This window comes from Esox lucius, chromosome 11, assembly GCF_011004845.1.
Source record: "Esox lucius isolate fEsoLuc1 chromosome 11, fEsoLuc1.pri, whole genome shotgun sequence".
NCBI lineage: Eukaryota > Metazoa > Chordata > Actinopteri > Esociformes > Esocidae > Esox > Esox lucius.
In genome coordinates this window covers 7,947,216-7,963,776 of record NC_047579.1, presented here as the reverse complement: position 1 = coordinate 7,963,776, position 16,561 = coordinate 7,947,216, and the positions used below count along the sequence as shown (strand labels likewise).

The 16,561-nt window shown below is 41.8% G+C and overlaps 2 protein-coding genes across 3 annotated transcripts in view; one reads left to right on the top strand and one right to left on the bottom strand.

Moving 5' to 3' along the window:
• The window catches only part of LOC109615482 (zinc finger protein 501-like), a 1,152,720-nt gene that overhangs the window by 192,607 nt on the left and 943,552 nt on the right, over nucleotides 1-16,561 (bottom strand). The window lies entirely within an intron of this gene.
• Nucleotides 2,223-16,561, top strand: part of LOC109615477 (NLR family CARD domain-containing protein 3-like) — a 35,963-nt gene continuing 21,624 nt past the window's right edge. The window contains 3 exon segments of the mRNA XM_034295557.1: nucleotides 2,223-3,583; nucleotides 3,670-3,789; nucleotides 10,105-10,221. The gene's annotated coding sequence lies outside the window, so the exon portion shown is untranslated.

Here is a 16,561-nt window from a genome sequence, read left to right as displayed (position 1 = left end):
CCCTCCCCTGACTTCCGGTTGCATTTATTTTTTTCCATGGATCAAAACTGGACAGAATCCAACATGGTTGAGTAGAATACATCTTACCATCTTGATTTGGTTTAGTTAAGTAAGAACTAATTTGTTGGGATGAATAGTGACTATAAGAATGTGACTGTTCAGTTTGTTTGTGTGATATTTGTTTAGAAGTAATCATATTAATTGATGATGAGTAATTGGAACAGTAATAGGAAATTGTGTTCTTCTGTTCTTGTAGGTTTGGTACTGGTTGGTTGTTAAACCAACTATAGAAAATAGTGGAACTCCTACACTAATAGAACAGAAGCACCAGAAATGTTTACGTTTCCACTATATTGTTACTGTTTACAACTGTTCTAATCTATTTAGATAAAGGAAACAGAAAGATATTGGATATTCAGGTATACAAGTTTAAGTGTTTGGTAGGACTGTGTTTTAATACATTAGCAAGAAGCAACAAACTAATGTAATGGACATATTTCTGATTGTGTACTGTGCAGTTGCAACTAATCTTCTCAAGGACAATTCACTGACAGGTACAGGACACTTGAAAGCGATTCAGCGATACAGGACTGGTTGGACCCAGAGAGACTGAGTTTGGCTTTAAGGGCGATTGTGAGGTGGACTGAGATAAGATGGATCTCACACACACACACACACAGTCCCACAGCTGCAAGTGGATTCTACTTCCCGGGGTGCAGCGAGTCTTCAGTAATGCCTGGTTTCTGACAGTTGGACTAATTCTAGTCCTGATGATTATGCCACGAGATGAAGAAGGCAACCCCCAATTGACGGGGGGGAGCTCCGGTTCTGGACAACGTTTACTGGTTCTAATTAGGTGTACTTCCAAAGTCATCGCAAATGTTCTGCTCCTCCAAACGTCAGACAGTCAGTTATGAACCATTTCTTGGCAGACCCTTGTAACAGAACGTGAAAGTCAGATGTATATTCCAAGGTGATGTTCTTCATAGCTCAAATGCAGGTTACCATGACACAGCTCTAGTTGTCTCCATTCTAGCTGCTCTATCAGCCAGGTCAGGAGAATCTGTGTGTTCTCCTTTGTGAATGCCAAGATGACCAGTTTTATCTAAGGGCTCTATAGCTGCAGGCCGGGTCGAAAGTGATGGTTACTAGCACCAGAAAATTCACTTTTCCCTTTAGTGACTTCAATTCACTGTACCTAATTTTTAAACACTGAAGTCCTCCTGTGTGGCATTGACCCCAGGTTCCTCTCTCAGCTACCAACCACTTTCCATATTGTGCAGCCCTACCATACGATGAGTTGAGCCATTTGTACAGTACTTTAGCAGGCAAGATGTTTGAGACAATTCTTGTGGCAGACATACATCCCTAAGTCCTGTGACAGACATACATCCCTAAAACCTGTGGCAGACATACATCCCTAAGCCCTGTGGCAGACATACATCCCTCAGTCCTGTGGCAGACATACATCCCTAAATCTTTTGGCAGACATACATCCCTTCATTTTAAGTAGTGAAATCAATTTACAACAAGAAACCAGGCAAGCCTAGTTCAGCCAGCCCGCAATGAAATGTGTTTATCCTTGTTACTCTCTCAAGATTTGAACCCCGGTCTCCCACGTGAAAGGCTGTTTCTTGAAGCACAGGTATGTAGGAGATCTGACATTTCCTGCATATATTTTTCATTTGTCCAAACCAATTTTTTTATCAGCTGTCTGAGGTGCTAGCAATGTTAATTAGGGCTTGAAGAGTGACCAAACCAACACAGTAACATTTGTGTTGACAAGATGGTATGCACTAACTACCAGAGGATTAGACATGAGCCGATGTTTGACATGGCCTCTAGAAGGAGTAGCTTCTCCCAACAAGATCAACTGGTCCAACCAGTTCTGATGAGATGGGTACAAACTGTCCTACTATCTATACATGACTGTACACAGAGGGACAGGAGGGAGCACACTGCAACACACAGAGACATTGAACAGGGAAAACACATATTTCATGGTGAGTACTAGACATTTATGTTCATGGGTATGAATATATCAGTCAGAAATTGGATGTAATCATTTAGTGCTAAGGAGGAAGCATAAAGAGCTATAGGTTCCTCTTAAAATAGGGCAAGACTCAAACCTTGATGATCCTTCTGTCTTACAGATTTGTGAGCAAAACACTCAGTGCATGTATACAGCAGAACTATGGAGAATTAATGTGATGGTACGTAGTTATTACTATTTATAAAACAGACCAAATTGTTCATGGAATATTGAGTAAAAAATAGCTGCATTTCCTCTTACACAGACTGGTGACGTTGTATGTCAGTAAACATAATGAACTGAATGGAATGCAGCAGAGTGAGATGTTAATTATACTACAGTCTGAGTATGATCAGGGCTCAGTTTTTATTTTCCTCTTAACTGAATAATGACTCTTAGAGCTATATGTTGACCTCCTACTGGGACACTGAATGGTCACAGTAATATGGTGACCTACTGGGACATTGAATGGACACAGTAATATGGTGACCTCCTACTGGGACACTTAATGATCACAGTAATATAGTGACCACCTACTGGGACACTGAATAGTCACAGTTATATGGTGACTTCCTACTGGGACACTTAATGATCACAGTAATATAGTGACCACCTACTGGGACACTGAATAGTCACAGTTATATGGTGACTTCCTACTGGGACACTTAATGATCACAGTAATATAGTGACCACCTACTGGGACACTGAATAGTCACAGTAATATGGTGACCACCTACTGGGACACTGAATAGTCACAGTTATATGGTGACTTCCTACTGGGACACTTAATGATCACAGTAATATAGTGACCACCTACTGGGACACTGAATAGTCACAGTAATATGGTGACCACCTACTGGGACACTGAATAGTCACAGTTATATGGTGACTTCCTACTGGGACACTTAATGATCACAGTAATATAGTGACCACCTACTGGGACACTGAATAGTCACAGTAATATGGTGACCTCCTACTGGGACATTGAATAGTCACAGTTATATGGTGACCTCCTACTGGGACATTTCCCCTGTCTAGTTTTTACATTTCAATTATGAAAGAAAGAACACAATGAGGATGTCAGAATGTTGATTGAGTTTTTAAACTAACACATGAGACTGGTTGGCAATCACAGAGTTGCAAAATCCTAAAAGTGTAAAAGACTATTTCTCTATCTTGGGAACTAAATTCTATTTAATTGGCCTTGGAAGCTCTAGTCCTCTACAGTGTGGAGTCCACATTAGTAATGGCTGTACCTTACTGTCAGTTTTGTGTCGTTGAGGTAACTTGGCTAGATGTTTGTTTGGTCAAGGTAAGTTGTCATCCTTTGCAGTTAATTTTGGATCCATACATTGTGCCTCTTGACTTTACAGTTAATCTTTATTAAGGAAATGTGTGTCACAGAGGTGCATGTGTCTCTATAATGAGTCTTTCTGAGGAGAGAGAAGAGGGGGAGCCTGCGTCTAAATTTAGTGTCTCCAGGGAGAGAGAGGAAGGGACCACTGCCTCCAAAATGAGTCTCTCTGGTGAACATGGTACCACAGCTAAGAGGTGAGAATATATTTTTTTTAAAGATGTTTGCTACCCATCTCAGTTCCGAGTAGACGAGAGAGGTAATGTTTGTCTCTGCTGTGTAGCGGGCTAGTCCAGATGGAGATACCAGCCTCCCCAGTACCCAGCTGTCTGTCCATGAAGAGTGACTGTTCTATGCTACTACCTTTATTGTTCCGTCAGGGACATTCTTCTACTGATCAAAGGTGAGAACCCATGATTCTAGTAACTTCTCTCCCTTTTTCTCATCATGCACATTGTTGGTTTTATTACCCAAAATACGCTCTCATGACAGAATGAGAGATACAGACAGAAAAAGAATTGTAGGAAAAACCAACATAAAGGTCTCAATAAGGTCTTGGGCACCACGAGACACCTGAACAGCTTCAATGCACCTTGTCTGTAAAATTCTCAGGAACTTTACTGGAGGGATGGAACACCATTCGTCCAAAAGATATTTCCTAATTTTATGACATGATGATGGTGGTGGAGTATGCTGTCTAACACTTCGGTCCAAAATCTCCCATAGGTGTTTAATTGGGTTGAGATAGCATATGATTAACATTATTTTCATACTCATCAAACCATTCAGTCACCCTGTGTACATGGAGGCACTGTCATCCTGGAAGTGAGCCAACAACAAATCCTTTTTCAAAGTCACTTAGGTCCTTTCCTCTACTCATCCTGATCCAAGATCCAAGTCAACTGGTCCTGCTCAGCATTTGTACATGAGCCAGATAGGATGTTAATGGTTTAACCGTTTGACGCGTACGGTCACACCAGTGTGATCAGGCTAGAGTGGTCCCTGAAGCGTACGATCACACTGGTGATCGTATGCTAATACACAAAAACTAATTGTATTAGTGACTACTACCGATCAAAACCATTGCAAAAACTTTCTAGAAGTTACGTTACCCGTTGTATGCATTTTATATAGTTTATTCATTTTCATTGCACTGAATTACTGGTCACGATATGTTAGCTAGCGGGCAGCTGATGTTTGCTAGCAGTTAGCTGAAGTTTTCTAGCTAGCTACAGTTATAAATCAACCAACTTTTGCAGCTCTTAGAATTCGAGTCAACGAGAGAAGCTTGCAATGCAATGCATGTAGTGTTCCTTACCTAGCAAGGTGACTGTTCAAATGCTGGCATGAATTCAAATGCTGCAGAGTACTGTAGTCACACGCAAAGAAACTCACGCTGGGGGGTCGGTAAGCAATATTTGAAACTCACGCGTGAAAAGGTTAATTCAATCATGCAGTACGCCTGTATAAAACCAACTGCATTCCTTATTTTCCACTGCTAATTCATTCATATTTTTCCTTTAAATTATCACCCATGTAAACCTTTTTTTATTGTACTGATTTTACAAAAAATGTGTGTCATAAAATAAAGACAATGGTTCAGTGCCATAAAAAAAACAACTTCCCCATCCTGGTTTCCTCGATTATTGCGTATTTGTCACACTGAATGTTTTCAGGTCTACAACCCAGTTTCCAAAAAGTTGGGACGCTACGTAAAATACAGATAAAAAAAACAGAATGCACTTATGTGCAAATCAATCATCTCTGTATTCGATTGAACATAGTATTATAAAGACAACATATCAATTGTTGTAACTGAGAAATGTTGTTGTTTTTTGAAAAATATGCTCATTTTTTATTTGAGGCCAACAACACGTTCCATGTTTATCACTTTGTTTCATCAGCTCTTCTTTTAACACTACTCTGTAAGCATTTGGGGACTGTGGAGACCAATTGCTGTAGTTTTGAAAGTTTTCCCATTCTTGCTTGATTTAGGATCTCAGCTGCTTAACAGTTCGGGGTCACCTTTGTTGTATTTTTCATTTCATAATGTGCCAAATGTTTTCAATAGGTGACAGGTCTGGACTGCAGGCAGGCCAGTTTAGCACCCAGACTGTTTTACTATGGAGACATGTTGTTGTAATACGTGCAGAATGTGTGCAAATCAAGCGTGCCGCACAAGCCCTGAAAAGTGAAGCCAAAACGTCTCGATCGCCCCCTGGTGAGTGGTCCCAGTATAGGTCATAAACCCCGCCCTCCCCATGTTATTCAATGGGACGCGAGACCAACTAAACAATTAAATTACCCTTCAAATATATTTTTTCCGAAGCTGGTTTCTGTCATTTACTGTAGTTTGTATCACGCTAATGTAAATTCAAGAGTTTGTTTTTAAAATAAGTTTGTTTTTAGTTAGTTATTTAATGCTCTAAAAACGGTGGTGTGACGTCGTGATTCACAGCTGCGATTGACAGCTATCTGAGCCGAGGAGCCACTGAATCTTCGGAGGACTGAGGAGATTGGAACTTTACATTTAATCTCTAAATTTCTATAATTGATATAATTTCACACGGACATAATGGGTTGTTCTGCAGTACATTGTGCTAACCGATCTGGCATTTCCAATCGATCTTTGAATTTTTTTCGGTAAGTTAAATGTATAAGCTATTTAATTAGTAAATAAATGTAATGGACTAGCTAACGTTAGCTAAAAGACAACAAGCCTCGTTAATAGCCATGTTAATAGCTAGCAGGTGATCGTTAGCTAGAAGTTACCAATTATTTTTGTATTAGGCCTATTCTAAATTAAGGTTAAACATGATGTAAGTTAGGCTATAACATCGTCTAGGTTTAACAAGCAAAGGTTGTACTGTACTTGGACTTGCGATTGATTACGGTATGCGCATTCTGCGAGGGAGAGTGAGGGCGGGGCACAGGGGTGGGACCGTTGATTTCGTGGCTTTAGGGCTTTACTTCCTTCTCGCTACTGCGCATAACTACTGCGCAGAACTGGTCCCAAGATCGCTATCTGCGCAGACGCAAGTCCAAGATGTCAGCGCCGTATCAGGACACTGGTGGCTTCATTTTTCACCAATGGAAAAGAGCGAAAGGGCGACGTCCATTATATATACAGTCTATGGTGCAAATCCTTTGCAATTCTACATTGAGAAAAAATATTCTTAAATTGTTGTACTGTATGTAGTCTTTCACTGTGTTGATACCCTCCCCGTCTTTACTTCTGAAAGACTCCTCCTCTCTGGTATAATCTTTTTATATCCAATCCTGTTACTGACATTGCCAATTAACCTAATTAGTTGTGAGATATTCCACCAGGATTTTGCCGGACCAATGTAGGCAGAGCCGACCTGGAAGAGCGAATGTCTCTGAGTGAGTGAGTGAACTGACTGATTGACTGACCTTAAATAGCGTAGTGGTTAGAGATTCTGGCTCCAGAACAATAGGTCTCGCGTTCGCCTTCCGTAGAAGTCAGTACGCATTATGCTTGAGGTTCAGGACAGCCAAAAACTTTGCTGGCTACAACTCTATGTAGCTACGTAATAGGAGGCCTAAAATAACAGTTATGGTGGATATTTGGATTTGTTCAGGATAGACAAACACTTCGCTAGCTACACGATTCTTTCATCTTTGACAAAAAAGTCAGTTATCGTTAGTGATGGCCATTCGAGGCTTCATTACTGTTCTTCTAACAGCAGGATATTATGCTAGCAGTGCTAACACAGATTTTCTTTTTCAAAATAAAAGCAATCTTTCAAATATATAAGTTAATATAGTTAATCTAGTCTGTACATTTTATGTTTAATGTCCGTTCCAATGTTATTCTTGTCTGTTCTTTTTCACAGACTAGATTAACTATATTGGCTTATACTCTTCAATGATGGCTTTTATTTTGATAAAGAAAATCTGAGTGCTGCCAGCATAATTTCCTGCTGCTAAAATAACGCTAATGAAGCCTCATCCCCAGCACCCCAACTTCCTATGATATCTTGTAGAAAGGAAGTCTGCTGTATGATTACAGTAATTAGCTGACAACTCAGCTTCCAGTGATTCACTGTAATTTTACGTTTGTGTGTGTTAAGTTTGCAATGACTAATACATTTAGTTTATGAAAAATAGTGTCCAGACTGTAGTATGAGTACTGAATTAGTCACTGTACATTCCATAGCCTTGTCACAAGGGTGTGTGTGGAAGTAATGAGCCAAACGCAGGGAGACGGTTAACGTAGCTTGTATTTTCTCTTTTCAATGGCACGCAAAAAAAACAAAGTGCACAAGCACAAAAACAAGCGTGCAAGTGCTTCTCAAAACAACACTAAGAGCTTCTCAGTACAACACCGAACATAGAACAATACCTCACAAAGACGCCCAGAAACACAGGAACTAATATAGGCAACCTAATGAGGGAATGGACACCAGGTGTGTGCAATAACAAGACATGACAGTGCCGTGGGAGGAGGAGCGGCGTGACTAGAAGGCCGGTGATGACGCACGCTGAACACCACATCGGGAGGGGGGGGCGTGCGTCTCCCACGCGAGTCTTCGTTACAAGCCTAGAACATTTACTCTTTACTGAATTATTTAATAAGGAGGAAACATGTTTAATCAATGACACTATTATGGCTAATTTTGGAATATATCTTTTGTATAGTGGTTATCTTAGTAAGAACACACTTGATCGAAAATCAAGGGTGAAAGAGAAGCTTTATCAAAAACACAGCAGCAGAGTTGTCTGATGTTACATGTTCAATCGATCTCACTGGAAAGGTGGTTGCTAGCGGTTATTTACAAACCCGATTCCAAAAAAGTTGGGACACTGTACAAACTGGAATGTTTTTTTAATGTTTTGATAGACTTGCGTAAGTTTCATAACCATTCAGAAAACAATGCAATATGTCAAAATGTATCTAAATATATGCGTTGTGACAATGTTATGACAGAGTATGACATGTCAGGCCAGCTGACATATCATGCTATGACAAGGTTATGACCGAATAATGACCATGTTATTACACTACACTTCAAGTAAGTATTACCGACATTTCAAGTCATATAAAATGATCCCTAAGCCATAAGTGCCATTGAGGAAACGTATCCTCCTTATTAAATAATTCTAGGCTATGGAATGTACAGTGACCAATACAGTACTCATACTCCAGTCTGCACACTATTTACCGCCTTCATAAACTAAATGTAGTGTTTATGAAGGCTATCATATGTTATGTCAGCTGACACAGCATGTTATGACATGGTTATGAAAGGGTTATGGCCATGTTATGACACTACACTTCAAGTAAAGTTTTACCAAAATGTCTTTACCTATATTGAATACTGAAGGATGGACACTACCACCTTTTCGGAAGGATAATGTGAAGATGCCACAGAATTATTACATAGCAGAACAGCGAACCTTTACCCTCATTAGGAAGTTCAGCAAGGTTATTTTAGGACTACAGATGCTGTTCATTCAGAAAGGTCACGGTGAAAAGGTACCAAAACACCAGCTGCTTCATGATGACAGGAGAGTGTAGTACATTCTACATCATGCTGTCTACCACCCGAGGAAGAAGAGTATCCGTGTGGTTTTTGATTGTGCTGCCTCATTTAGGGGCTGATCCCTCAACATTGAGCTCCTGTAAGGCCCTGATTTGTCTAACACACTGTTTGGGGTTCTTGTTAGGTTTTGACAGGAGCCTATAGACATGATGCCCAACATTGAGGGCATGTTCCATCAGGTCAAAGTACTCCCTCTGATGGTGATTTAGGTCAGTGACTAGCAGAATACAGAATCACATTTCTTCTATTTGGGGCAGTTTCATCACCCAGCTGTGCTAGCTTTGTACTTAAGAAAACAGCAGAAGATAACAATGAAAAGTGTATGAGAAGAATCTGAACACTGTTAAAAGGAATTTTATGTGGATGACTGTATAAGATCAGTTCCAACAGCAACTGAAGCCATCAACCTGATTTGAGAAGAGTTTGCTCAGAAACAGGCTGTGCTCATGTCTTTACCTGCATTAGAGAAGGCCAAAGAGGTAAACAAACTTGACCTCAACAGACATAACCTACCTGTGGAAAAGGCAATAGGCACCCCGTTGGATGTTGAGGCTGACACACGTTCATTCAGAACAGTTAGGATGAAACGACCACACACTAGAAGATGTATGACACTACAAGGTAAGAACCTTGTCAACTTTTACCACTGCACAATCGAGAGCATTCTGACAAACTGCGCTACAGTGTGGTTCAGCAACTGCACCATATTCGACCAGAAGGCCCTGCAACAGGTGATGAAAACCACCCAGCACATCACTGGTGCCCAGCTTCCTGCCATGGCAGATCTCCAGCACAAGTGGTGTCTGTGCAGGGCGTGGGGCATCATTAGGGTCCTTTCACATTCATGCCACAAACTGTTTTTTAACAGCAGTTCTTTTCATTCATGCACCAGCAGGCTCAGGAACAGTTTCTTCCCATCCACTGTAAGTCAGGCTGTGTAAGAATGCAAACCCTTATACCACAACTTCTACCAGAATTCAAACCCTTATACCACACTCCAGGGGAAAAAATGAGAGGGACCCTGACTCTAAAATTAGCCTCTCTGTGGACCATGAAAGCAAAGCCAAGATGTGAGATGAACATTTTAAGAATGATGTTTCCCTGTTAGGGTTCAGTAAATATAAGTTATGTTTGTCTCTGTTCTTTTGAAGCCCAATCCAAGAGGAAATAACAGCCTCTCCTGTACCCACCTGTGTGTCCTTGAAGAGTGACAAGTCTATGGGGCCTCCTATTGACTTCAGAGAGGGAGTATTTTCTACTGAACAAAGGTAGGAAGTAATGGATCATGGTCAGTGATTGTAAATAGTCTGTCTTTTCATTTACTAAATAGGTTTCCCATTAGCTGATGCCATGACAACGGGTAGTCTTCCTCAACTCTGACATTTAAAACAATAAATACATTACAGGCAAACAAATGTTCACAATGTACAAACATTTAAATCAAGATTTACATAGTTCAGTTGAGTGTGACCATGTTTTAGACTTAAAATATGATGATCCTTCCATGTCCCTAAATAACACCATCCTATTGCATCATTTATTCCATGGTATAGGTATGGATCATGGAATTTCATGGTTTTAACCAGCATTATACATTGTACCATGGTGACAATTAAGATAAATACCACAAGTATTGTCATATTCATTGTTGGTAACGAGTAACGTAACAAGTTAGTTATATAAGTAATCCCTTACTAGTTTTGTTTTTTGCCAGACCGCATAAGCGGAGCTGGCCAAGAAGAGCGAATATTTCTAGTTTGAGTGAGTGAGTGGATCAGAGAGTGAGTTCCCTTTGTTAAATGGTGTAGTGGTTAGAGAAATGGGCCTGTAAACTGTAGGTCCCACGTTCATATCTCCTCACAGTCGAAACGAAGTATGCATTCTACGTCTTTCCGTATAGATGAAAACTTCGCTGGCTATAACTTTCAGTATCTACATTATAGTAAGCCTGAAACAAACCAGTCCACCATTATATTGCGACTGTTTCTGGTGGATTTTTGAAGTATGCATCTGTGCATGTGTTTTGGGTCAGGATAGACAAACACATTTGCTGGCTACAACATACAGTAGTTACGTTATAGTAAGCCTTAACTAAAACTGAATACGGTGATATTGTGACTGTTTCTGTCATGGAAAAGTTCATCTTCAGTCTCGCTAGAAATTGCACAATTCTTATGATTATTCCTAGGATGTTAATAGATACTAGTAAGTCCATTACTGTCTAATAAGCTGTTAAAACAGCCAGTGGCAAAGCCATACAGTTCATAGACGCTATTTATGGTGGTGGTAAACTTACCTAGAAATGTTAGTCAGTTTAACACAATGCTTAATGGTGTCTAGCAGCTTAGGAATTTCATGGCGGCCATGGCGGTCGTTGTCCTTCGCTCTGGCTGTGATTCCCCGACAGCCAGAGCGAAATAAATATTATAAATTGATTTGTATTTAAATGAGTGAAATAAGTATTTGATCCCCTCTCAATCAGAACGATTTCTGGCTCCCAGGTGTCTTTTATAAAGATAACAAGATTAGATTAGGAGCACACCCTTTAAGAGTGTGCTCCGAATCTCAGCTTGGTACCTGTATAAAAGACTGTAACCCATTGTCTTGGTTGCTATTTGCCCCCTGTGTCCCCATGACAAATGTAAGTCCTCTTCCACGAGTACCCTGTGTTGTGCCTGGGCGATTTTGATCTTGTGTGTGGATCTTGGTGGAAGAAAAGAGGCACTGGAGGGTTCAGGTTGTGGTTTCAGTAGAGAGTTTAATCAGGAGTCCTCAATTTTTGTGTGGAATGATTCGGTGCAATACAGCCTCAGTTGTTCATAGCCTTCCAACAGTCAAGAAAAAGAATCATCAGACAGAACGGCCAGCTTCAACTAACTGTTAATCAATTAAGACAGTGGTCACCCATCATTCTACATACATATTGCCTACGTGTAAGACAGCCGTACAATTCTAGATATTCAACACGATATTAAGTCTACCTGTAGGAAATTTGATTCACTTTGACAAATGAATACTACTATGCTAGTTACCGCTACTACTAAACAAAGTGACTTTGTTTTGTAGTATATTCGAGATCCGTCACAAATAAACACATGTATCAGCAGATAAACATCTTATTCATGTTCTTTTAACCGAATAACTGGATGGGCAACTATTCAAAGGAGTTTATCAGACACTGATTTAATGCTCCCTACCTTCCAACAGTAAAGAAAAGAATAAACAAAAGGTGGTTGCACCTGGCCAAAAAGGTATCCAAAAATTGTTTAGTACTGGAAACAGTGGTGCTAATGGCTGTTTTTGTCTACCACTTACACAACCATTTCTGGTGGAATTTCGATTTATGTCTCAGGATTTCTTCAGGATTTCATCATTTCGCTGGCTACACTTCTCTTGTCATTTCACTTGAAGAAAAAGTGGCAGTGGCAAAAGCTATACAGTTCATAAATCTATGCTATTTGTGGTGGAGGTGAACTAGCTTGTCCTGAAGCAGAGCGGGAATTATGGTGTTGAATACAGAATTAAAGTCCACAAAGAGAATTCTGGCATAGGTTTGAGGGTAGTCTAGATGCTGGAAGATGAAGTGAGGAGCTATCTTGACCACGTGGTTCACAGATCTGTTGGCCCTGTAGGCAAACTGCAGTGGGTCTAGTAGAGGGTTGGTGATGGTCTTGAGGTGGGACAGTACAAGGCGCTCAAATGACTTCATAACCACAGAGGTTAGGGCAACTGGTCTGTTGTCGTTAAGTCCTGTGATCCTTGGCTTCTTGAGGACTGGGGTGTTGGAGGACTTGAAACAGGCCGGGATGCAGCTTGTCTCCAGTGAGGTGTTGAAGATGTCAGTAAACACAGCAGAGAGCTGATCTGTACAGTGAATAAGGGTGAATGGGGAGACACCGTCAAGCCCTGCTGCTTATCGGGGGTTTTGTCTCTTGAATAGACCGATAACTTCTTCCTTCAGGTTCCATTGTAGTGACAGAGATTGGGGTTGATTGGGATGGGTGATTGTGAATGGGCCCCGGTGGTGGGGATAATTGGGATGGGTGATTGTGAATGGACCCCTGTGGTGGAGATGATTGGGATGGGTGATTGTGAATGGGCCCCGGTGGTGGGGATGATTAGGATGGGTGATTGTGAATGGGCCCCGGTGGTGGGGATGATTAGGATGGGTGATTGTGAATGGACCCCCGTGGTGGGGATGATTAGGTTGGGTGATTGTGAATGGACCCCCGTGGTGGAGATGATTGGGATGGGTGATTGTGAATGAGCCCCAGTGGTGGGGATGATTGGGATGGGTGATTGTGAATGGACCCCCGTGGTGGGGATGATTGGGATGGGTGATTGTGAATGGACCCCCGTGGTGGGGATGATTGGGATGGGTGATTGTGAATGGACCCCCGTGGTGGGGATGATTGGGATGGGTGATTGTGAATGGACCCCCGTGGGGGGGATGATTAGGTTGGGTGATTGTGAATGGGCCCTGGTGGTGGGGATGATTGGGATAGGTGATTGTGAATGGGCCCTGGTGGTGGGGGGTTGGTGTTGATGGCTGGACACACAGGGAGAAGGTATATTGTCAGGACCACACTTTTGTCTTTCAAATCTGCAGTAGAACTCATTCAGGTCATTGGCAAGTTGCAGGTCGTCAATGGAGTTGGGGGGGGGGGGTTAGTCTTGTAGTTGATAATCTGCTTGAGGTCTCTCCAAACAGAAGCAGAGTCATCGGCTGAGAACTGCTGGTGTAGTCTCTCATCATGCAGGTGCATGGCTTCCCTCACTGCCTTACCAAACCTGTATTTAGCTCCTCTGTATGTCTCTGTCCTGCTCTTGAAAGCCTCCTCCTTTTCCAAGCGCAACAGTCTGAGTTAAGCAGTGAACCAGGGTTTGTCATTATTATCACCCTGGTCTGTGTTGGAACGCAGCTGTCCTCACATAAGTCATTCTCCAACACTGGTCTTCTTTTAAACAGTATGTTTATATAACATTTCATTATAAGTGGTATAATATATGATTTATAATATATAATAATATATATCTTTGACGGTGAGGTGACGGACAGCTCTGTCGTCTCCTGTTTTTCCTGGTTTCCCATGGTTCATGAACTCACCCCAGACCCCTTCATTTGTCTTGTCTCGTCTTGTGCCCGGTGCCAGCTCCAAGGCTTTGGGCGACACCTCGAGTGGGGCATGTAGAAGCCCTCCCTGATGTCGGCAGGTGTGAAGACTGGTGGTGCTTCCATGATCCGCCGTACCTGGTCTCACCCCCAGTGGTGGAGCCCATTGACAGCCTGGAGCAGCCAATGCCTGCTCCACGCCCTGTGCACAATGTGAAATAGAAGTTTTTATTTCGGAGGTAAAAAAACAGAAAGAAAGAAAGAAAAAAAAACATGCCCTTTTTGGAAATCAGTCAAGCAGCCTGATTAACAGGCAAAACTATTCAGCATGGCAGGAAGGGTCTGCTGCTGTGAATGTGGCCACATCTGAAGTGAGAACTCTGACAGAGAATGAAGAGAAATTACTTGACAATAGACACAAAAAAGCAAATTGCCATCCACCGAACCAGCGTCCAAACCACAGACATCGACTGCCTTCTGCCTGCGCCTGGTTCCTTACCCCCGCACCCCTTGACAGTCACAAAGGTGGAAGAGTCCTCACAGAGGCATTCCTGCATACGCAGGAATTAAGTAACATTTCGGAAGTGTTATAGAACATCAGTGAGACTTTGAAAGTCTTCATCTAAATAATGTTGTAGTTACTCTTAATTGAAATACATTTGACTTCAGTTTGGTGTTGGCATGCCTATACTTTTTATTTAAAGTTGGAATGACACAATTTGAAAAAAATATTTTTGTGTAGAGTGCAGTATGGCTCCATTACATTCGACAAACCACCACCAGCAGGCACATCTGCAAATGGCCTCTTGACCGTTGTCTGCTCAGCAGCAGTGTATGGGAACCGAATGTATCTGGGGGTCTGACGAACAAGCCTGTTCAACACCGGCAGCAATAACTGGCAAAGGGAGGACTGAGATATTCCTGACTGGTCTGCCATTTCGTTCTGGAACATTCCAGTGGCCAAAAAACCTATAACGGACAGGACTTGGATTGGCACTGGAATGGAACGGGTGTGATTTTTTTCGCCTCTCCAACTCATGTCAGCTCCTGGCAAATGTCCAAAAGCAAAGGCTCTTGGGAACCGATATCGGCTTAAAAGCCACGCATCACCATGTCTAAAAAAGTCGTCATGGTCCCTGAATCTGCACTCACGTTGAATAGCACTATTTGCTATGTCCTCCAATAGTATCAGGGCTGCCATAGATGAGCTCATAGGTCTGGTCTATTTAAAATGACAATTATAACAGCCGTGGATTTGGAACGTAAATGGGTCATATTAAATTGCTTGGCCTAATTTGCCTTGGGAAACTATTTTCATTTTGTCTAGGCCTGGACGTTTCTAACAATCTTATCCTATACCATGTTGGAGGAAAGTGTTTGTGCAGGGAAATTGTGCATATTTATGTATTAATGTTTCTATTTATATCAATCTGCCCTTGTGTATTTATGAACATTCCTCAGCCAGCTTTTCCAAAATATCATAGCATTTATCTGCATCAACTGCTAGGCTGTGCATACACATGGGTTGGAATTTGCATAAACACATGTACACTTTCCCTTTAAGATCAACATTGATAAATGCCAACCTTTGCGTCCAAACTGGCGTACGAATGGTTTATGCACATATTTGTGCAGACGCACGATTGATACATGAGGTCTGGATTGGGATACAATGTGCTAGGCCTATTGCATTCTTACTAAAAATAAACTTAGTAAAACCATAGGATTCCTCGATGTGTCCTATAAGTGGAACCTTTCTTTAAATAACTTTGCAGAGGGTTTAGTTCAAAATTTCCATAACAATACAATTGAACACAAATGATTTAACTCAACACAGTGTTCCTTACCAAATAGGCCAAGGTCCCTACTTGGTAAGGTACATTTTATATAAAAGTATGGAATTATATATAATTATGAATGATATTATATACTTGTTATGGGAGCTGCCACTAGTGAACCCAAGTGCACGACACCAGAAACAAGCAATGAAACTCAAGGGTTGGCGTGGAAGGACTGAGGCCGGGCCAGAGGGGTGAGGGTTGGGCTGGGAGGTAGACAGGCAGGGCGAGGCAGACAGGGCAGTGGGGTAGGCAGGTAGGCTGGCAAGTGGACAAGTTTGTAGGCGGGATAAGGTGGATCTTTGAACAGAGGAGAATAGTGTTAGTAGGGAAGAACAACAACTCAAACAGGTGTACTCTTAACGTATAGAGCGGCTGTGAACGTAACTACCGAGTAGTGAACAACAACAATCTAGTGACGAGCGGACAGGAAACCAGGGTATTTGATGGCAAAGCTGATGAGGAGATGAACCGCTGGTGTGGAGACTTGAGGAGTAGTGGAGATGTGGAGGAGAGCAGGAACTGGATCGGAGGAGCCCGGATCTGGCGCACAAACATACCTAGGCAAACATGAGAGAGGAAGAGCCTGGCACAGACTAGGATGAGGTGAATTTGGAAGGCTTGACAATACTATATATTTTTGCCGGACCGCGTAAG